The 22749-nt window shown below is 48.5% G+C and overlaps 1 long non-coding RNA gene across 1 annotated transcript; it reads right to left on the bottom strand.

Annotated features, from left to right (window-relative positions):
• Positions 1–374: 374 nt before the first annotated feature.
• Positions 375–15887, bottom strand: LOC111763310 (uncharacterized). Its single transcript, XR_002796194.2, has 7 exons — positions 15754–15887; positions 15519–15634; positions 10581–10677; positions 7894–9934; positions 7577–7732; positions 2388–2489; positions 375–460 (listed from the first exon to the last, which is right to left on the bottom strand). It is a non-coding gene; the product is annotated as an uncharacterized lncRNA (long non-coding RNA).
• Between the last annotated feature and the right edge of the window lie 6862 nt (positions 15888–22749).

The following is a 22749-nucleotide window of genomic DNA, read 5'->3' as shown; positions in this document are numbered from 1 at the left end:
GTGATAAACCAAAAGTTATTCTCAGTAGTAACAATTTAAGAAAAAAAAGCAGTGAGGTCCTAAAACACTAGCCATAGGCTAGTAAGAAACTAAAATAAGAGTTTCTGTAATTCAGGCAAGATTCTAGTTTTGCCTTCTCCCTACCTCCCCTTTTCAGAAGGGAGAAAATTTAGGTGAGGGGAGGGTTAGAGAAACCAAAAAGGAGTTGTAGAACTGAATTTTTTTTTTTAAGATTTATTTATTTATTTCTCTCCCCACCCCACCCCCCAGTTGTCTGTTCTCTGTGTCTATTTGCTGCATATTCTTCTTTGTCTGCTTCTGTTGTCAGTGGCACGGAAATCTGGGTTTTTCTTCTTGTTGCTTCATCTTGTTGTGTCAGCTCTCTGTGTGTGGGGCACCATTCCTGGGCAGGCTGCACTTTCTTTCGTGCTGGGTGGCTCTCCTTACACACAGGGCTCCCCTGTACAAGGACACCCCTGTGTGGCAGGGCACTCCTTGCGCGCATCAGCATTGCACATGGGCCAGTTCCACACGGGTCAAGGAGGCCCGGGGTTTGAACCGCGGACCTCCCATGTGGTAGACGGATGCCCTAACCACTGGGCCAAGTCTGCTTCCCCCGAAAGCCTTTTAGTCCCATGTAAAAGCCTAGTGAGGTGTGAGAGGAAGGCCCCAGAGCGCTCCTAACTGTTGTGACACGTCTCCCTAGCAGGGAGCCCAATGAGTTAGAACTATGGTTTCTTAATTGGCTTAGAGGTGACAACCTATGTGACAGCTCTAAGGAACAAATTTGATATTAGCCCTCAAAACTAACTTATTAATATAGATTTACTTAGGCTATTGAAGTGGCACTAAATTTGAGACCAAGGATCTTGGGTGCTGTCTTTATCTGTTTCATGGCTTATTCTGTGATCATAAATAAGTCAAATGACCTCTCTGCATTCCAGTTCCCTTTCAGTAATGGGACTAAGCATAGGAAACATACTAATTGGCCCCAAATGCTGATCTGTTTCCTTTGACCCTGGAAACTCCAAGGAACTCCAGTTAGAACTTCCTCAAATCAGTAATATTTATGAGTTGAGAAAGCCTTCTTATTGCCCCTAACCATCTTCCTAACTCCAGTCGTTAGTGAAATAGAAAGTTAAAGCAGATGGAGTGAAATTTTGTGGTAAACCTTGGAGTCTGGGAAGGGTAATTACCAACTTGTATAAGGCAGTAATGACCTGATACACCCAGAGACAGTTGGGTTGGAGCAGGGAGATGAGCTGAGTGACTGCCACTCTTCTCTACTGGCTCATGTACTCCTCACCCCAGTGCTTGGCAAGATCAGTGCTGGAATGGCACAGGCTTATGTCCAATACCTGCTCCAGAAATAGGCTGTGGATGTAGGCACAGCAAATAAACAAATGCTGCCGAGGCCCGTCCCTCCCAGGCAGGCCTGCCCACAAGGACTATTGCCGGGAGACCAAGGATGCCCTGGAGCCGCTCCCTGGCCCTGCCTTGGAGTGAATCCCCCAAGGCTGAGAACAGCCCCAGCCACATGAAACAGCCCATATATCCCTGAAAATTCCAAATATCCCAACAAGCTCTGGCCCTCCTTCAGTTGTAAGATGTAAGGCACGTTACGGCCAGAACAGTCTTGGGTCTGTGGGAGGGCTGTTTACTTAAACCCAGAAGTGGGTCATTTAAGGCACAGAGTCATTCATTTATTTGTTGAGCCAATGCCATGCTCTGGGCACAGTGCACAGAGGTGAATAAAACAAAACCACACTGGGGAGTGGATGTAGCTCTGTAGTTGAGCACCTCCTTCCCATGTAAGAGGCCTTGGGTTCAATCCCTGGTACCTCCCAAATAAAAAAGTCCATTCCTCACTCTCCCATTCTCCTAGAAATAACCAGTGTTAATTACTGTATTTGTCCTTCCCCAGAAAAACCCACATCTTCCCACACGGGACAATGGAGGGGAGGTGGAGTTGCAGCCTCTCTGATTTGGGTTGTGGGAGGTGTAAACCCAGGAAGCTTTGAGAGCTGATGGGAAGGACCCCAAGGCTAATCAGGGTAGGGAGCAGGAGAGAGGCAGTGCCAGGCAAGCTGAGTCCAGAAAATGGACTTGGAGTTAGATAGGGAATAGAAGGATAAGGGCATGGAGGTGGAGAAGAGCCTGGAAGAGGAAAACCGCCAAGACCTAAGGGCAAAAGGAAGTCTTGCCTGCAGGAGGCAGTATGGTGCAGCAACAGAGCGCGCAGGGTCTCCTGAAGAGAGCAGGGAGACAGTGGGCCCCTGCCCCTTGCTTCCCCATCTCCAGCCCCAGCCCTTACTAAGCCTTCAGTGAGCCGCCCCAGGAGACAGGAGAACCATACGAGAAGGCGAAGCAGGGAGGGTTGCTGTTACCTGAACGAAGAGAAAAGAGATGCTGAGGGGAGCTGGTGTGGCTCAAGCAGTTGAGCGCCTGCGGCCCACATTGCAGGTCGTGGGTTCAGGTCCTGGTGCCTCCTAAAAACAAAAACAAACAGCAAGCAAAACACAGAAAAAACAACTCAGGAGAGCTGATGTTGGCTCAGTCGTTGAGCACTGGCTTCCCACATTTGTGGTCCCGGATTCAATCCTCAGTCCCCAGTACTTCAAAAGAAAAAAAAAACAAAAACAGAGAGAGATGCTGAGAAGCCCAAACAGCAGATGATCTGTGTCCTTACAGTTCTGCTGAGTCAGCGATGGGGTGTAGCTGCCAAAAGAAGTTCTAATTTTAGGAATCAATAGTGAAAATGTACTTGGGGTATGGTTGTGTGAAAATGCATTCTCTGCTGGTCATGCCACCCTGAAGCATCATCTGGGCATCACACGGTGAGAGGGGCATTGGCAAATCATAGTGCTCCCTGGAGGAGGGTCCTGGGGGAGGAGGCTGGGAAGATCAAGTCATCTGAAGAAAGGTCAGGGCAATAAGATGGGTTTTTTTTTTTGCCCAGAAAAGAGACGATTTAACAGGGACAGAGAGACTTTAAAATATTTGGAGGAGTATTGGATAGAATGATAAGACACTGAAGTACAAAGGACAAGCTGGGACCAGTGAGAGGAAGTTTCAGGGAGACCGATTGCCATTCAGTACAAGAGAATTTTCTCATAGATACCTAAAAATGGGCAGGGCTGCCTTATAAAAGACAGTCACTGGGGAAGCAGCTGTGGCTCAATCAGTTGGGCTCCCGTCTACCATATGGAAGGCCCTGGGTTCGCGTCCCGGGGCCTCCTTGTGAGGGCAGGCTTGGCCGCACGCACGCTGCGGAGAGCCACCTAGCTGCAAGCGCTGTAGAGAGCCAGCTCAGCAAGGTGACCCAACAAAAAAGGGAGACAAGCAAAACACAGAAGAGTGCACAGCAAATGGACACAGAGAGCAGACAGCAAGCAAATTGCAAGGGGAGAGGGGAAATAAAATAAATATAGACACAGAGGAATGCACAGCAAATGAACATAGAGAACAGACAGCATGCAAAAAGCCACAAGGGGGGGGGATTGAAAAAAAAAGACAGTCACTAGAGGTGTTTAATCAGGTGTCAGAGAAGTTGTAGAGGGATTAGGTGACCCCTACGGCCCTTCCCAGGTGTGAAAGCCTGCGGTTGTCCACTGGAGACTGCTGGGTGCATGCTATTAGTATGTTAGCCCTGGCCTCCCCAACGTCTGGATGGGAGGGCTGGTGAGCTCTCCTTTCCCCTCCCTGAATGAAAAAACAACTCCTTTCCACAAACATCCATCACCTACCACCAAGCAGTCAGTCAGACCCTCCTACAACTCCGATCTCGGCCTCGCCCTGTGGAACAGGCTCTTGGGTGGGAAGATCACAGAACGGTGGGTGCCCCCTGAGCCCATGTGCTAGTTCATGTTCTCTAAACACATACCATGAGACAAGGGCTTGAATGTAGGCTGTTTATTTTAGGGAGCCAATAGGAAGAGGGAGCAAGGAGAATGAGACAGAGAAGGGTGCCCTGAGTGAGTGCTCTGTGATAAGTTAAGGCTCAGTGCCCCTGGGGTCACTCTGAGGGGCCATCAAGACCATAGTGCAGAATTTCCCGACTTGAATGATGGAGGAATCTGGGGTTTGACTCCACTGATACTCATCCCTCATTGGTTGGGGTTTGCCCCTGGGGAGTGTTAATACCCTGCCACTTCCAGATGCCCTGCAGGGGCTGAAAAAACCCTCCAGGCAGAGAAGGAGAGAGGTGGGACATTATTGAACTGCCCACTGCAGCTTCCGTTGGATGCAGAGGCCAGGCATTATGATCCCCCACTGTCCCTTTCCCATTCACTCCAGGATCCAGGGGCTAGGGCCTTGATCTTCACGTTCCAGTCTCTGACTCAGGGTGTGGACTGGTTCTGCCAGGTTAGCTAATTCTGTCTGGCTTGTCTGAATGTCCACCCATAACCTCTTGGACTCAGGTCTCCCCTCTTGCCTCAGCTCCCTCAGTGGGCTCTCTGTGCTAAGTGCACCAGGGCAGTGGGCTCTCCAGGCTGGCACCTCTTCTACTCAACACCCACCCCTGAACTTGGGACATGGTTACCTTAGGGGCACTGGCTCCCTCACCCCCACTGTACTGTGGTCAGGGTCAGGATAGTTCAAAGGTGGATGGGCCCCAGAATTTCCTGTGCTGATGGCCTATTTAGTGGCCCCAGTTAGAAGAAAATGCTCGGGGGAAGCAAATGTGGCTCAAGTGATTGGGCTTCTGTCTACCATATGGGAGAACCCAGGTTTGATCCCTGGGGCCTCCTGGCAAAGGGGTGCCTGTGCAGTGGGCAGTGCCTGCACGGCAAGATGATGACGCAACAAAAGAGAGATGAAGGGGAGACTTAAGGCGAGATGCAACAGAAACCAGGAACTGAGGTGGCGCAGGTGACAGGGAACCTCTCTCCACATTGGAGGTCCCCAGGATTGAATCCTGGTGAATTCTAGAGGAGAAAACAAAACAAAATAGACACAGTAGATCACACAGCAAATGGACACAGACAGCAAAGCAGCAGGGTGGGGAGGAGGGGGAGGAAAAAAAGCACTCAGAAGAAAGATCATTCCAAGATCCTGAGAGCCCTCACTTACAGCTTTGGAGACACTTGGAAGATGGAAAATCATGGCACTTGTGTTGAAGGCGGTGTCCCTAAGCAGGCTCAGAGAACGAGTGCAAAGTGCCCTCCACTCTTACTTCTTCTCTGGCCTGCCTTGGTCAGTGCTCTGGACCCTCCTCTCTCTTTTTCCTCCCCACCCCCCTAGCCCCACAGTCCTCCCTGGTACTCATGGTCTGTCCAGCCTGCCTCTTCTCTCCTATTCATATCAATGACTTCCAGGGGCCTCACCCTCTCTGATGTTCACACTCAGTGCTTCCTAAATTTTGCCTCATTTTTACCTTCCCTGCGCAGTGGTCTGAGGCCCCGTTCATCTCCTGGGAGAGAGTAAGTATTGACGACGCCGGTGGGATGAAGTGGAATCAAGGGCCTCCCTTGGTCGAGGAGGGGTGTGGGTGTGCGCTGGGATGGAGTTTGATCTTACCATTGTTAGCTGAGGACAAGCCTCTCCTAAGGTGGCAAATGTCCCACCAGAGGAGGAGCAGGGCCAGCAAATCAACACAGACCCCCCTTGAGATCTCAGAGACAAAGGGAAACCTATTTGGAGCTAAGCCCTAATCAGAAACGAGGTACTCTCACGCCTCCCTGCCGTCTACCCCACCCCCCACCCCCCTATCCTCACCCCCCCTTCCTCCTTCCCAGCTCTATCCAGCATCCCTTCAGGCTGGGGTTTGCTCCTGCGGCGTCACGGTTTTCTGCCCCTGTCCTTGTCCCCTTTTCTCAGTCCCATCTCTGACTCTGTTTTGCTTTGTTCATCCCTCAGTCCTGTGTCTCTCAGGCACTGCACCATCTGACTTGCACTTCGCCTTCTCCGTGCCGGATGTATGCCTGTTTCTCTTTGTCTCTGATCGAGTGTGTGCTTCTGTCTTAGCTGTATGTTTTTCTGCCTCTGTCTGTCCGTATTCCCAGGGGCCCTATAACTCCGGAAGCCCTGGCAGGAGTGGCTTTGCTGAGCTTGGAGCGTGGGACCGACACCCCATGTGTCCAATGGAGGTGGCTAAGGACACTTCCAGCCCAGCTGTCGTCATGGTAACAGCCAGGGCGGGCCAGGCAGGGGACGAGCAGAACCACGTGGGCTTGACCTTTCTGTGGGTGTCAGGTTTGAGCGGGAGCTGGGGACAAGCAGCAGCTACTGCTTCCCTCCGACTCAGCCCTCCGGGTTTCTGGGCTAGACTGAAAGAAGCGAGGGAGAAATTGAGAACCGGGACAGTTGGCAATAGAGTGAAGAGGAGAGAGAGATGTTCAGCGATCGTGACCTAGAGAAGCCCGGGAAAGAGGGGCGGGAGCTCAGGCCCGCGCGCGAACGCACGCACGTGCACACACTCCCGGCCCGGCGCCCACGGCCTCCCGAGGTGCGCGGCGCTGCGGAGGGCCCTCGCCGTCCCGCCTGGGGCCCGGCCCCCACGGCCTCCCGTGGTGCGCGGCGCTGCGGAGGGCCCTCGCCGTCCCGCCTGGGGCCCGGCCCCCACGGCCTCCCGAGGTGCGCGGCGCTGCGGAGGGCCCTCGCCGTCCCGCCTGGGGCCCGGCCCCCACGGCCTCCCGTGGTGCGCGGCGCTGCGGAGGGCCCTCGCCGTCCCGCCTGGGGCCCGGCCCCCACGGCCTCCCGAGGTGCGCGGCGCTGCGGAGGGCGCTCGCCGTCCCGCCTGGGGCCCGGCCCCCACGGCCTCCCGTGGTGCGCGGCGCTGCGGAGGGCCCTCGCCGTCCCGCCTGGGGCCCGGCCCCCACGGCCTCCCGAGGTGCGCGGCGCTGCGGAGGGCGCTCGCCGTCCCGCCTGGGGCCCGGCGCCCACGGCCTCCCGAGGTGCGCGGCGCTGCGGAGGGCCCTCGCCGTCCCGCCTGGGGCCCGGCCCCCACGGCCTCCCGAGGTGCGCGGCGCTGCGGAGGGCACTCGCCGTCCCGCCTGGGGCCCGGCCCCCACGGCCTCCCGAGGTGCGCGGCGCTGCGGAGGGCACTCGCCGTCCCGCCTGGGGCTCGGCTCGCGCTCCTGCCACCGGCGGGCTCTGGGTGGGTGGTTGTTAAAGGTCAGTTTCCCCACACTCAGGGCCCCCGCTCCAGACTCCTTCGGATCAAATGTCACTTTTTCCATATTGCAAAAGTCTTTATTGCTCTAAGGAAAATATGCTAAGACAAAAAGAGCCAAATGATTCTTTTAAAAATAGGAAGATTATAAATTCACAAGTCCGAAGAAAAACACCCAAAATAAAAGGCATCCCAATCCTCCCTCACTTCCCCCAGGCTTAGGTTTCCTCCACAGTTGGTTCCCATGCCTGCGAGTGGACTGCCCCCCGCAGCCACTTCTCTGACTAGGGCGCAAGGAGGGAAACCGAGTCAGCCGCTGCCTGTGTTTGAAGGGGGCTGGGAGTCACGGCCCCTCCCCACCCTCACACACCAGTCAAGGAGACTTGTCTCCCCAAGCCCCATGCCCCTCCTTCCTTTTCTTCTATAGGGACAGACACACAGACACCAGGAAGAGGAGCTCACAGGTGTGCGCTGACTCCTTGAGGGAGGTGTGAAGGGTGCAGGGCCACCTCGGGTCAGTTCCAGGGAGAACGCAGCTCACCCGTTCATCGCCTTTCCAGACATTCAGAAGAGCCCAAGCATTCCAGGACACACCGCTGTGGAAATCAAGGCTGCAGACTAGAGCGGAAAATAAGGTCTTATCATTTACTGAAATATCTACATTTACGAAAGAAATGAAGTGGGACATTCACCAGCATTACAAGTTTTCTTTCATACAAAAGTACAGCCCCAAATCCTCTCGGGGAGCTGCCTTTACCCAGCAGGGGGTGGGGTCTCACCACTCAGCAGGAGAAGAGGAGGTCTTGTGTCCCTCAGCAGGAGAGGAGACAGCAGACCCTGCGGTCCTCGTTAGTGCACTTCGAAAAGGCGATTGAAGTGAGGGCTGGAAACATGTCTGACCACCGTATTACTGGAGATCTCCCCTTTGAGGCTTTAACCTTCTTCCTCCAAGTCACAGATGGCGTCTTGTGGTCCCCTGTTTGGGAGCTGATCGTTACCGCCTCCTAGGTCCTCCCCTGGGAGAACCTCAGGTGCCTGTGCCCCCTGAGAACAGGGGACAGGGCAGAGGCCAGGAAGGTCACCAGTGCTCTGGCCCCGTCTTCCCCCCACAAGGCCAAAGCTTCCCTCTGAGTCCCAGACACAGGGACCACACCATTCATTTCTGTTAGTTGTGGTAGTTTCCCTGTGTGGGGCTCAGAAATGGACTTGAGGGAAAGCGGATGTGGCTCAAGAGACTGGGCTTCCGCCTTCCACATGGAAGGTCCCAGGTTCGGTTCCTGGTGCCTCCTGGAGAAGGCAAACTGGTGCGGTGGGCAGGCGCAGCAAGCTGATACAACAAGATGATGCAACAAAGAGGAAAGACAATGAGAGACACAATAAACCAGGGAGGTGAGGTGGCTCAGGTGATTGAAAGCCTTTCTTCATCATGGGAGGTCCTGGGTTTGGTTCTGGTGTCTCCTAAAGAGAAGAGGAGCAGGCAGCAACCTCAAGCAATGGTGGGGGTGGGGGGTGGGTGACAAATAAATAAAATAAATCTTTAAAAGAAAATGGACTTGGAAGGTGCATGTGGCTCAACTGATAGAGCGTCCACCCACTATATAGGAGGTTCAGGGTTTGAGACCCAGGGCCTCTTGGCCCGTGTGATGAACTGGCCCACACACAGTGCTTCTGCACACAAGGAGTGCTGTGCCAGGCAGGGGTGTCCCCTGCATAGGGGTGCCCCATGAGCAAGGAGTGCGCCCCGCAAGGAGAGCCGCCCTGCACAAAAAGCGCAGCCTGCCCAGGAGTGGTGCCGCACATATGGAGAGCTGACGCAGCAAGATGACACAACAAAAAGAGACACAGATTCTCAGTGCCGCCTTACAAGAATGCAAGCAGACACAAAAGAACACACAGTGAATGGACACAGAGAGCAGATAATGGGGTGGGGAGGGGGGTGGGGGGGAAGGGGAGAGAAGTAAATCTTTAAAAAAAAAACAACGACTTGAGCTCAATGCTAAGTCCCCTCCTTATTATGTTCTACCTAAGCCCCTTCCCTCCAGCTCCTGTCAGCCCCTCAACTCCTTTCTGAGTCCCCATTCCAGCTCAGCACCCACGGGATTCTTAGCAAACCCTGAGCCTCTGGCCAGTGGTGAAGAGGTGGAAGCTGGGGAGCATGGGGCCGCCTGGCAGTCGCTCCTTCCGGGCCTGTGACTCCTGATGGCGTCCCTCAGCTCCATCTCTTCTCTCTTCACGCATGCTCTGGGCTGGACCCACCGCATCTCCTGGCTGCTCAGTGGGCTAGGAAGCCCACCCACTATTTCACATCCTTTGCCTTTGCTCAAGCTATTCCCTTTGCTAAAAGCTTCTTTTCTGGTGAATCCCTCTTCTGCTTCGGGGCTCACCTCAAATGCCACCATCCCAGTGATGCTTTCCTCACTCTCTCCTAGGTTTCCCTGTGGCCCCCTGGAGCGTTTTATTCATAGCTATCATAACACACATCCCACTGGGCAGTCATGTCTCTATTTTTACATCTGCCTTTCAGCGGAGGCTGTGATTTCTGGCATGGACTAGGTCATATTGACCTCTGAATCGCCAGCTGGGTTCCGTTCACTCACTGATTGTTGGCACTCACCCAGAGAGGACCCTCGATGAGGGGGGTGGTGGTGAGCAGGAGAAGCTCCCAGGCCTCCCGGAGACCATGGGCTTACCTTCATGGCAATGAGTTGTAGGTGGAAGGAATCCCACCGCCCCCTTCCTTACCAGATCACCACTCCATCCAGCTGCAGGTGCAGTATTGCTGGATGGTTGCAAAGCAAGGGCCTCCTCACTGTCAGCTCCCTGCCGGATGGAGTGGCAACACTTGGCTGGCATCCGGATGGTGTTTTGCCAGCCCTGGGCAGCCGTCACCTGTAGTTGGCCCCACATCCCGTAGCTTTACCAACGCCCTTGCTGCACTAAAGAGGGCCCTGGAGAGCAGGCTCAGAGTGGGGAGAGAAAGCTGAGGGCATCCTTCCTGTCTTCCCTTCTTCCCTCTCCCTCCTCCCGGCTGGCTGCAGCTGTGCTGCACGATGTGGAACTGAACATAATCTTAATTACCGCTCAGCCCTGCTCATTAGTGCCTCTGGAAGCCAGAGAAGCTTCCGAGTTAGGAAGCCTCCACCGCAGTGGACGCCAGGGCCCCAGGCCTCCTGGGTGGTCGCTAGTCTCCCTCTTCAAGGGTTACGTCTGTGTGATTTAGGGTTCCTTTTTAGGCCTCCAGAGGGAGACGCCCCCCTCCCTGCAGGTGGGAAGGGCTGGAAATGGAATGGGGGGAGGGCTGGAGCTAGAGGTGGTGGAGGGAAGGCTAGCCCCTCCTGGGCCCTTGCTCTCCTGTGTGCAGAGCACGGCGGGGGCAGCATATTGCAGAACACGTAAAACTCCCCTGCAGTCAGAGAAAAATTAAATAAGCCAAATGAGCCCAAATCTAGACACACTGATGACTTACCTGCTTTCAAGGGACTTGAGCGAGGAACCCGTGCACTGTTCAGCCACTTTTTTTTTTGGTAGTGAAATGGAGTAAAGAACCATGAAGTGCCTGAAGACTGAACAAAAGGAAGCTGGGTGGAGGAGGAGAGAAGGGGCAGACCCTGGAAATTATAAACCCATAGGCCCAATTTCGATATGTGGAAAATCTCCTTCACAAATATCAACTCGTTAATAACCTAGAAGATTAAATGAGATAATGCACATGAAAACACTTTGAACTGTAAAGGGCTTTAGAAATTTAAAGTGTTATTATGTAATATTTCTGCTCACTGCAGACAATAAAACAGATGTTACAGGGAGACCGGAGATTTATGATAATGGCTCATCACCCATAAGGTACTCACACAATTTGGGCTGTTTCATTTAATTAGCCATTGCTTCTGAGGAAGACAACTGCAGAAGCCTTCGACTTGGCCTTCCCACTTCCCGCATTCTCTGTTCCTTTTACTTGCCCCTGCTGGATTAATCTTCCCTAGGCACAGTAAGTACTGATCATATACCCCTAACGATGCCTTTTGCTGACTGCAGAGAGCCTGGAGTCCTTGGCTCAGCAGTCAAGATCCTCTGCAGTCTGGGCTGTGAGAACTTTCCCGACCTCATTTTCCTCCTTCCATCCAGGCAGATGGAGGCTCAGGGAGAGTGAGTCACTTGCCCCAAACCACGGAGCTGCCAATTGGCAGCTTCGGAATCAAGCCCTCAAACCCCAGACACCTGAATTCAAAACCAGGGTATTTTCTTGCTTACCACTTTTTCTCTTAGACGGATATAGCTGCAAGGAAGATCTTCCCACATGGAGATTTTTTTCTTCTTTGGAAAGATTTCCTCAGGACAAATTCCAAAGAGTGAGATTACCAGGTCAAAGGATATTGATATTTTTGTGGCTATGTGAATTGCCATAATGCTTTGCAAAAGGGCTGGGCTGATTTGTATTTTAGCCAAAGATATAAATATATACGGTTTCACCAGACCCTCCTCTCCACTGGGAGTAACTTTTGAATAATTTGCAATAAGGTATTTCCTTGTTTTAATTTGCATTTCTTTGACCATTGAGGTCACATAGTTTCCATGGATCCCTTTACTATTTGTATTTTGTATTGTGCGAATTATCTCTTCATATCTGTGGCTCATATAATTATTAAGGTCTTCACATTTCAGAAACTGCACCCTAAAAAGAAGAAAAGTTGCCATAAAGGCGATGGGAACACCTGTGTGCATGTTGACACCAGGCTCAACAAAGCTGTCTCAGCCAAAGAAATAAAGAATGTCCCATACCATATACAAGTCTGACTCCAGGAAACATAACGAAGATGCAGATTCATCAAACAAGTTCTATATATTGGTTACCTATGTACCTGTCACCATTTTCAAAAATCTACAGTTAATGGGGATGGAAACTAACAGCTGATTATCGAATAAAATTATAAAACAACAAACTAAAGATATAAAAGCATATACAGTGAAGAGAACTTCTCCCACGTCTCCTATCTTCCTGTCACCCCATTTACTCCCTGGAGAAAGCCACTAATACCAATATTTTGTGTATCCTTCCGTGATATTTTATGCATAAATGAGCCTCTATATGTATAGAAATGATAACATACATGTTTTATTTTTTTAAGATTTATTTTTTATTTATTTCTGTCCTCCCTCCCCCAGTTGTCTGCTCTCTGTGTCCATTCACTGTGTGTTCTTCTGTAACCGCTTCTGTTGTAGTCAGCGGCACGGGAATCTGTATTTCTTTTTGTTGCATCATCTTGTTGTGTCAGCTCTTCGTGTATGCGGGGCCATTCCTGGGCAGGCTGCACTTTCTTTCGCGCTGGGCGGCTCTCCTTATGGGGTGCACTCCTTGCGCGTGGGGCTCCCCTATGCGGGGGACACCCCTGCGTGGCACGGCACTCCTTGCGCACATCAGCACCGCACATGGGCCAGATCCACACGGGTCAAAGAGGCCCGGGGTTTGAACCGCAGACCTCCCACGTGGTAGGTGGACGCCCTAACCACTGGGCCAAGTTCACTTCTCTCATAATACAAGTTAATCTGTATTATGCTCTTTTGGAGAACATTCCATATGAGTACATAGAAAAGCTTAAACCCTTTTTTTTTTTGAGATGCATTTATTTACTGCTCTCTGTGTCCATTCACTGTGTGTTCTTCTGTTTCTGCTTGTGTTCTCATTAGGTGGCTTCCGGAGTGGGAAAGAGGAGATAATTTTCTTGTGCCACCTCAGCTCCCTTTTCTACTATGTCTTCTTATTGTCTCTCCTCTGTGTCTCTTGTTGCATCATCTTGCTGTGCCAGCTCTCTGCATTGGCCGGGGCTACTGTGCAGGGCGGCACATCTGCACGGGGTGACATTTCCAGCAGGGCAGCCCTCGCGTGTGGGCCAGCTTGCCATGCAGGCCAGCTTGGCTTCACCAGGAGATTCTGGGCATTGAACCCCGGACCTCCTATATGGTAGGCAGGAGCCCAACTGCTTGAGCCACGTCTTTTTCCCTTTTTTAAAAAATAACTGTAGTGCTGTATGGGTATTCTACTCTAAGAAAACTTACTAAACAAAAATCCAGTTGTGCAAAACAATTTTTTCAGGAGATGTTAACTTCACAAATTGAGCCTTTAATTCTATAAAAATCCCCTAAATATTAAGCCACCTTCACATATTGCAGTTATGATTCATTTTACTGAAATTAAGTGTCTCTATTTATGACAGAAGTGTTCTACATAAAGAAAGTAAAGGCCATTTAAGTTGGAAATGATTCATTAAGCAAATCAATTGTTAAAGATTATACTTGGTTCAGATGACATGTCGTGACATGGTAAGAAAGCGCAGTTATATGTTTGAAAAAGTCTATCCTATGTAATTCTTGTATTTCTTAAAAAATCTCAAATATTATTATTCTATCTGTTCCCTTTGCGTTTTAACATAAGAGTGAGGAGTAAAGGAAAGGACTTTCAATATTAGTCAACGAGATGTGGTCCAGAGTTGTCCAAACTACTCAGGGGGTCCCATCTACCAAGGCCCTGTGTGGCATGCAACATGGCACAAGATGAAATGTTTCCAAAGAGACTAGACATTTGTCCTGACTCACATCAGAAGGTAGGGACATACCCTTCAAATATCCCCAATTTCCCTCAGTCACTGACCCTAGGACTGGCGTCTATGGGTTTATTGAAAACTGTCTTATGCTTTCGGTTTAGGGGCATGAATCTCCTGCATTTACTATCTGCTGTGTAAAGAAGCAGCTTTCTTTGTTTGCTCTGAAATTGCTTTGGGGCAATAAATGCCACTATTTGTGGAGTGAGTCATTGTTCACCCTATCTGTGCTTGGTATGATCTTTTACTCTTTAATCTTACCTTTTTTTGGAATTTATCTTTCCAAATCTGGCATTTTAGTCCATTTAATGCCTACTACCTAACTGCATAATTAGAATGTATGATAAAAGTCACCTGTTCATTGATTTGTTCACGTGTTATTCAAAGGTCTCCCTCATTTCCTCCAAGTCTTTGCTCAAATGTTATCTTCTCAATGTGCTCTACCATGGCTACTCTATTTAAAATTGAAACACTCCCCCCAACACCACCACCCTGCATTCCCACTCTCCTTACCTTGCTCTATTTTTCCATATTACTTGGCACAGTAGAACATAATATACACTCTTTTTTTTTTCTGAGGTACCAGGGCCAGAGACTGAAGCCAGGACTTCATGTGGAAAGCCAGCACTCAACAACTTAGCCACATCGGCTCCCCTGAGTTGCTTTTTTCATTTGCTCGCTTACTGTTTTTTGTTTATAAGGAGCACCAGGAACCAAACCCAGAACCTCCCTTGTGGGAAGCTGGCACTCAACTGCTTGAGCCACATCTGCTCCCATGTATTTTTTAAAGATTTATTTATTTATTTAAATGTATCCCTCCTCCCCCAGATGGTTCTCTCATCTGTTCGCTCATTGTTTGATTGCCTTCTCCAGGAGGCACCAGAAACCGAAACCATGACCTCCCACATGGGAGACAGGTGCCAAACGGGTGGGCCACATTCGCTCCCTGTGGACTGTGGCATCTGCTGGCTTGTGGCATCTGCTCATTTAGGCATCTGCTCGTTGCAGTGAGTGCGTATTGCTTGTCTTCTTTAGGAGGCACCCCAGGACCAAAACCTGGCACCTCCTATGTGGTGAGTGGGCACCCAAATTGAGCCACATTCGTTTTCCAGCTGCCATATTTTAAATTTTATAATGCATATTCTTCATCCTCACTGTAATGTAAGCTCCATTTTACCTATTAATATTTAATTCATTGATGTGTCCTAAGAATCTAGAACAGTTCCTGGTGCATAGTAGGTCCTCCGTAAATACAATATTTGTTGAAACTATAAATGATGCCTGCTCCTGTTGTGTAGAAGACACTGGGCTAATCATGTTGGGGCTTCCAAAGATAAATTTGCTGGAAGTCCTACACCCAAAGAGTACCTAGTCCAGCCTTAGAGTTGAGAAGCAGACATAACAACTACAATACAAGATATAAACTACTAGAGTAGAAGAAAGAGAATGCTTTCATCCGGAGGCAGTCGTGAAAATCTGAGGGAAGGAATGTGCTAAAGCACAGTTTGGAATGAGGAGGCAGAAACCTGAATTGAATCCTGAATCTTGAATATGCATGGCTGAATGAGACTGTGATAAACTCCCATAGTTACAGTTTCCTCATTTGTAAAATGGGGGTAAAAATTCTTATCCTAAGATCATGCCTATACATAGCTTGTGGTGGAAAAAACCTGACACAGAGTTCAAACTGAAACCAATATCAATTCCATTCTTCCTCTTAAATGACTATCAACAGGAGAGCACAAATTACAACATATAATGGACTATTATGCAATCACTAAAATGATAATTACAGATAGGAGTCTCACCTGATTCAGGATGGCAGCGTGAGACACTTCAGGACTCTGTCCCTCCACGGAAGCATTGCACAACCAGCAAGAATTGAAAGAAACATCTTTCTCAAAGCTCCAAAACAGTTAAAGGACTGTGGTAATGAAGCAAGCACCAAATCAAGAAAAAGGCCACTTAAAAGCAGTAGGACCCAAACAAAACAAAGTGGTAGGATCTCATAGAATCCTGGCTGGCCCCCCTCCAACCCCTCACCTGCTCGGTGAAGAGTTGGCCCACACTTCCAGTGCAGATCCCTGGTCCTGGTTCCAGAAGGAGCAGAATAACCCTCTTGTACATACTGGGTGCACATAAGACTAGCCTGAGGGATGCACTGTTCCACAACTGACCCTAGGTGTAGAAGGTAGCTCATGTAATCCTCCCACAGAATGCTGTGGGTGAGCAGTCAAACCATGCCGCCTGGGGCAAGGGCTCACTGGCTGCAGTACAAAGAGTGCAGGGTCCAGGGCCATGAGGAAATTGTTACCTAGGAAAGAGGGGACATTTGGAACTGGTAGTGGAGGAATTCCTAGGAACACATGCATGCACATGCCCAGGACAAGATGCCTGTGCAGAAAAGATCAGGGAGGCTCCTATACTGGCCTGGAGCTATTCTCTAAACTCATTGTAAGGATAAGCCCTGAAGGAGAGCACGTGCACAGGTCAATCTGTAAAGAGTAGAAAGGGTGTTTTCTTTTTTCCTTCTGTGGATGTTTGGGACTAGAAAATCATGTTCTTAAAGTGAATCCATTCTTGTAGGCATAACCCTATTGTTAGTAGGACCTTTTGATGAGGTTACTTCAGTTAAGACACTGCCTAGTGTCTTAATCCTCTTACTGGAGTCCTTTATTAACCAGATGGACAGAGGGAGAGAGAGGGGGGGAGGGGGAGAGGGTCACGGAAGCAGGAAGCTGAAATCAATAAAACCCAGGAGAAAAGAGAGAGACTAGCATATGCCACCATGTGCCTTGCCATGTGACAGAGGAGCTAAGGATTATCAGCAGCCAGTCTTTGGGAAGAAAGCATCACCTTGATGCTTTGTTTTGGACATTCTCACAGCCTCAAACTGTAAGCTAATAAATTCCCATTGTTTAAGCCAACCATTTCATGGTATCTGCTTTGAGCAGCCTAGAAAACAAAAACACTTTTCTTCTTCCTCCCCTCCTCTTCCCCCTCCTCTTCCTCTTCTTCTGGCATTCAAGGAAAACTCTGTCCTAACTCTAGATGGATACAAGCATAAGGAACAAATGCCCTAGAGTCTAAACTCCAATGACAACACATCCTTAAAATATCAAAAAGTCCAGTTTTCAATAAAAGATTACAAAATATACAAAGAAACAGGAATTGATGACCCTGGCAAAAATCAAACAAACAAACAAAAAACTAAGGTATTAGAAACCATCAATGAGAAAGACCAGACCTGGGACATATCAGACAAAGACTTTAGAAACATTGTTCTAAATATGCTAAAAAAGCTAAAAGAAAACATGGACAAAGAGGTAATGGAAAACATGAACAAAAAAACAAAAGAAATCAGGAAAACAATAGATGAACAAAAAGAAAATATCAATAGAGAGATGGAAATTATAAAAAGGAACCATACATGGGGCACAGATGTAGCTCAAGTAGTTAAGTACCTGCTTTCTGTGTATGAGGTCCTGGGTTGAATCCCCAGTACTTCCTAAAAAAAAAAAAAAAAAGTGGTAACAGAAATGTAAAATTGGCTCAGGTTTGAAACAGAAAACTCCTGAGCCTGGCTGGCCATCAATAAATCATTTTTCCTTCTCAAAAAAAAAAAAAAAAAGAAAAGAAATGTAAAATTTTCTAACGGGGTTAAACAGATTGGAGCTGAGAGAAGAAAGAATCAGTGAACCTGAAGATAAGGCAATTGAAATCATTCAATCTGAGGAGAAGAAAGAAAATGAAGAAAAGTGAAGAGCACATGACAAACCTGTGGGACACCATCAAACATACCAATATATGCACAGCGAAAGTCCCAGAATGAGAAGAAAGAGAGAAAGGGGCCGAGAAAATATTCAAAGTAATGGCTGAAAATTTCCCAAATTTAACAAAAAACATGAATGTTCACATCCAAAACACTTAATGAATACCAAACAGGATAAATCCAAATAGACTCACACTGTGACATACATTAATCAAACTGTCAAATACCAAAGATAAAGAGAAAATACTGAAAGCTGAAAGAGAGAAGCAATGTGTTACGTACAAGGGAGCCTCAATAAGATTAAGTGCCAATTTCTCATCAGAAACCATGGAGGGAAGAAGGCAGTGAGATGATATATTTAAAGTGCTGAGAGCAAAATACTGCTCACCAAGAATTCTATATCCAGCAAAACCATCTTTTAAAAATAAGGGAGATATTAAGAGTATTAGTTAGCCAAAGGGGTGCTATTGCAAAATACCAGAAATTGGTTGGTTTTCATAAAGGGTATTTATTTGGGGTAGAAGCTTACAGTTACCAGGCCATAAAGTGTAAGTTACTTCCCTCACTAAAGTCTTTTGCCATGTGTTGGAGAAAGTTTGGTTGCCAACATCTGCCTGGGTTCAGGCTTCCTGGGTTCCGCTCATCCTGAGGTTCATTTCTCTCTGGGCTCAGCTCCTCTGTTTTCTCCACAAAGTTAGCTGTACACCATGAGGCTCTCTAGGCTTTGCCTCGCTCTACAAGGCCAGCTATAGACTATTAGGTGAACGGCTTGTTTCTCTTCTCAGAGCCTTCTCTCTTTCCTCACGACCAAGCTCCTCTGTATGCTTACTTCCTGGGGCTCCAGCTCAAGACAGCATCAAAAATTCCAAGTCTGTCCTTTGCCATGCCTTTTATCTGTAAGTCTCCACCCACAAGGGGTGGAGCCTCAACACCCTACTGACATGGCCCAATCAAAGCCCTAATCATAATTATATCATGCCCAGTTTACAAACATAATCTAATTTCTAACTTTGGAATTCATGAACCATATCAAACTACTCCACCAGATAAATAAAAACTAAGGGAGCTGATCACCAGTAGATTGGCCTTACAAAGGATATTAGAGAGTTCTGTGGGTTGAAAAGAAAGTACAATAGACAACAGAATGAAGAAGAAATGAAGTTCTCCAGTAAGGGTAATGACGTGATTAAATATAAATTCCAGTACTATTGTTTTGGGTTTGTAACGCCACTTTTTACTTTCTACAGGATCTAAAAAGCATAAAATGTAATGATAAAGCAATGGTTTGGGACTCATACTACATAAACATGTGTAATAAGAACTACATAAAGGTGGGGGGATGGAGGCGTATAGGGACATCGTTTATATTTGCTATTGAAGTAAGTTGGTATCAAAGTAAACAAGATTGTTATAAATTTAGGGTGTTATGCCCTATAGTAACTACAAAGAAAATGTCGGAGTATATATGAACTCACAGAGACAGAAATTAGAGTACAAGTTGCTAGGAGTAGGAGCCAGAGGAGATGGGGAATTAATGCAAAATGTGTGTAGGGTTTCTGTTTGAGAAGATGCAGATATTTTCTGTCATATGTATGAAGAAAGGAAGGACAGAAGAGACAAGGACAATTAAAGGCAATACAAGATCCTGGATGGAATCTAATAAGGGTGGCGAGAAGGCGCAAAAGGACATAAGTGAGACATATGAAAAATATAGAGAGACTGCAAGCTTTATATCAATGTTAAATTTTTTGAACTTGATTACTGCACTTTGAAGGTTACATAAGTGATTATCCTTGTTCTTAGGAAATGTACATGACAGGGCTACGTATTTAAAGAGCATTATATATAGCGCCTATACACAACTGTTTAGGAAATGGATTGATAAATAGTTAGGTGGAATGATAGATTGATGATAGAATGATAAGGTGAATACAGTAAAAATGTTAAATTGATGATTTGGGTATGGCAGGGGTGGGAGTAGGGATACATTAGACTTCTGTGTATGGGGTATGTGTTATTTTTGCAACCGTTTTGTAAGTTTGAAGGTACTTCAATTAAAGTTTATTAAAAATTACTGAGACGTCCTTGTGGACACGGGCCCTGGTATCCTGCTTCACCAGTGCTTGAACGCGCTTTCGCTGCTCTGCCGGCCTCTCGCAGCCCCGCCGCCCGTCCCGCCCGCGCCGCCGCCCTGCTCAGCCGGCCTTGACCCTGGCAGGGGCGCCGGGCGACCACCAGGCCTCGGAGGCCGCCAGCACCCGCCAGACCACCCAGACCCTCGATTCTTACGTCTACCTGTCCATGCCCAACCACTTTGACCGTGATGTTGTGGTTTTGAAGAACTTTGCCAAATATTTTCTTCACGGATCTCGTGAGGAGAGGGAATATGCTGAGAAACTTAAGAAGCTGCAAAGAGGTGCCCGATTCTTCCTTCGGATCTCAGGAAACGAGAATGTGAAGACTGGGAGAGCAGGCTGGATGCAATGGAATGTGTGTTACACTTGGGAAAAAAAGGGTGAATCAGTCACCTTTTTGTGTAGTAATATGGAAAACAGTTTACAGTTAACATTAAATAAAAAAAGGAAGATCACAAAATTGTCCTTGATTACAACTGGGTAAAAATAATTCAAAATCTACTCAAAAATTAAATGTATTCTTGGGCTAGTCTGCAGATTAATTTACCTATTCATTCTTTTGTTATTTTTGTAATTCTACTTTTTAACACGTTTTATTCTGATGTAATTTCAAACTTACAAAAAAACTGCACAGTACAAGGAGTTCCCAAATACCTTTTTACCCAGATTCACCAGTTATTTGCATGTTGCTGCATTTGTACCCACCCCAAGCCCCCTCTCTTTCTTCTGGCTCTTGCTCTGCATATATATATATATATGCATTTCATAAGAATAAAGGCATTTTCTTACATAACAACAGGACCTATTTTCTATTACTTTTACAAATTGAAAGGCTGAGAAGAACGTATCTTCTTTTCCTATGATCCTGGGCACAGTTTCACTAGATTGAAGATGCAAGACTCTTTGCTGCATCCTTCAGGCCTCTTACATCTAAAAACACCAGCAAACCCCTGGGTCAGTCATGCCGTCCGCAGGCAGCCCCCCTCCACCATCACCTGGCTGAAGGGAAGGGTGAGTTTTGCGTCCCGCGGTTTTGGGGGAGGAGGGATTAAGATGGAGTCTTCTAGGGGGAGAGGAGCCTCTCGTTTCAGGACTGAAATCCTGTGGCTGTAGGTCCACAGAGGTTTCTGTGACTCAGAAAGCTCATCCACATGAGCTGAGCTTCCTAGGGAAACGGAATCTCAAGGGCAGGCCAGTTAGCTGCCTACTGGCTTTCCCCCCAGAGTCTGCTGAAAATGTTTCTTCAAACTGCTGGGCTTTGAGGGCCAAGAGGGAGGTGCTGGAGCCAGAGGTTGTTAAACAAGTCTGTCACTGCGATCCCTAGGCTTAGAGCCACTGCCATACCAGGAGGATTGCTTAAGGAGCTTTTTTTTTTTTTTGCAGGGAGGAGACCAATGCTGGGAGAATTGGGCAGCCTACGGTGCAGACAGCTAGGAGCATGGAAGAGATTTCCCATCAGTTTGTGGACTTGCCTGCCTAGAGTCAACCCACAAACACTGTCGCCAGGGTAACAACCTCCCACTCTTCTTACCATCCTTCTGAGCTACGAGAACCAGCAACATTCCCTTCCCAGTATTTTGGGCCCCAGGACTCCTTGACGCCTTCAGCGTCTTGCCCTGCTGGGATCAGTCCCGAGCACAGGCAGAACAGCCCCAGCGTGCGGGAGCCCACAGGAAGGAATTAACACCCCCACGCCCGCCGCCCCGCCCCCAGCCCCGTAGCTGGCCTGGCTCTGGCCTAGAGCCCCAGCCCTGATCCCACCCAAACCCCAGGACTAAAAACGCACTTTGCCCTTGGGGACTCCCCCTTCACCCGCAGGCTCCTCTTCCACCCAAACGCTGTTGCTTGTTATGTTTGTAATTTGGAGGCGTCAGCCCTCCTGGACTTGTTTCCTCCTCTATAAAAATGAAATAATGACATCTACCTTACAGGGCAAAGTTGCCTGCTGATGAGGCCCTTCAAAAGGTGAGGGCTGTAGAGACCACAGCAAGCCAGGACCCTCTGGGCTGTTAGGCCAGGACAGTGGGGAGACCGGGAAAGCAGGGGTCTGGGGGACTTCAGATGTACAAGCCGAGACTTACTGGAAAGGCCATCCCAGCTGTACTTACACATACGTTATGTGCACATATTTTGGTCCTTACAAGAGTCCTGAGAGAGGCAGTTATTACTTTATTAATCAATAAGTCCTTGTTTACACCAATGAAAACCCATTTCTAATATTCATTTTGATAATTAGCAAAGCACCTGATAAAGATCAGAGAAAGTAGCAGGAGGTAGCCAAGCACTTATAATAGCCAACTCTGGAGTGTGGGCTTATTATTTTTTAAAACAGCTTTATTGAGTCATAACTGACATACAGTAACTATACCCATTTTATGTACATTATTATTATTATTATTTTTGAGGTACACAGAGCCAGGGATTGAACCCTGGATCTTGTCTGTGGGAAGCCAGTGCCCAACCACTGAGCCACACTGGCTTCCCTGAGTTGGTTTTTCATTTGTTTTGCCTGTTTGTTTTTTCAGGAGGCACTGGGAACTGAACCTGGGCCACCCCTGTGGGAGGTGGAAGCTCAACTGCTTGAACCACATCTGCTCCCTGAATTTTTTTTCTTTTTTTCTTTTTCAAAGATTTATCTTATTATTCTGCCCCCCTCCCCACCACTGCAGCTTGAGCTCGCTGTCTGCTGTATCCATTCGCTACTTGTTCTTCTGTGTCTGCTTATCTCCCTTCCTTGTGTCATCTTGCTACACCAGCTCTCCTCAGTGCGGGCTGCCAGCTCTCCAAGGCATGGGCCAGCTTGCCTTACCAGGAGGCCCCAGGAATCAAACCTGGGACCTCCTATATGATGGACAGGAGTCCAACAGCTTGAGCCACATCTGCTTCCCTACTTGAATTTTAATGTACACTAGGCACATTAAGAAAAGTTCAGGGAAACGGACTTTGGCCCAGTGGTTAGGGCGTCCGTCTACCATATGGGAGGTCCGCGGTTCAAACCCCGGGCCTCCTTGACCCGTGTGGAGCTGGCCATGCGCAGTGCTGATGCGCGCAAGGAGTGTCGTGCCACGCAAGGGTGTCCCCCGCGTGGGGGAGCCCCACGCGCAAGGAGTGCGCCCGTGAGGAAAGCCGCCC

This window comes from Dasypus novemcinctus, chromosome 3 (genome assembly GCF_030445035.2).
Source record: "Dasypus novemcinctus isolate mDasNov1 chromosome 3, mDasNov1.1.hap2, whole genome shotgun sequence".
NCBI lineage: Eukaryota > Metazoa > Chordata > Mammalia > Cingulata > Dasypodidae > Dasypus > Dasypus novemcinctus.
The sequence above is the reverse complement of the archived record's forward strand: the minus strand, read 5'-3'. Positions and strand labels throughout refer to the sequence as shown.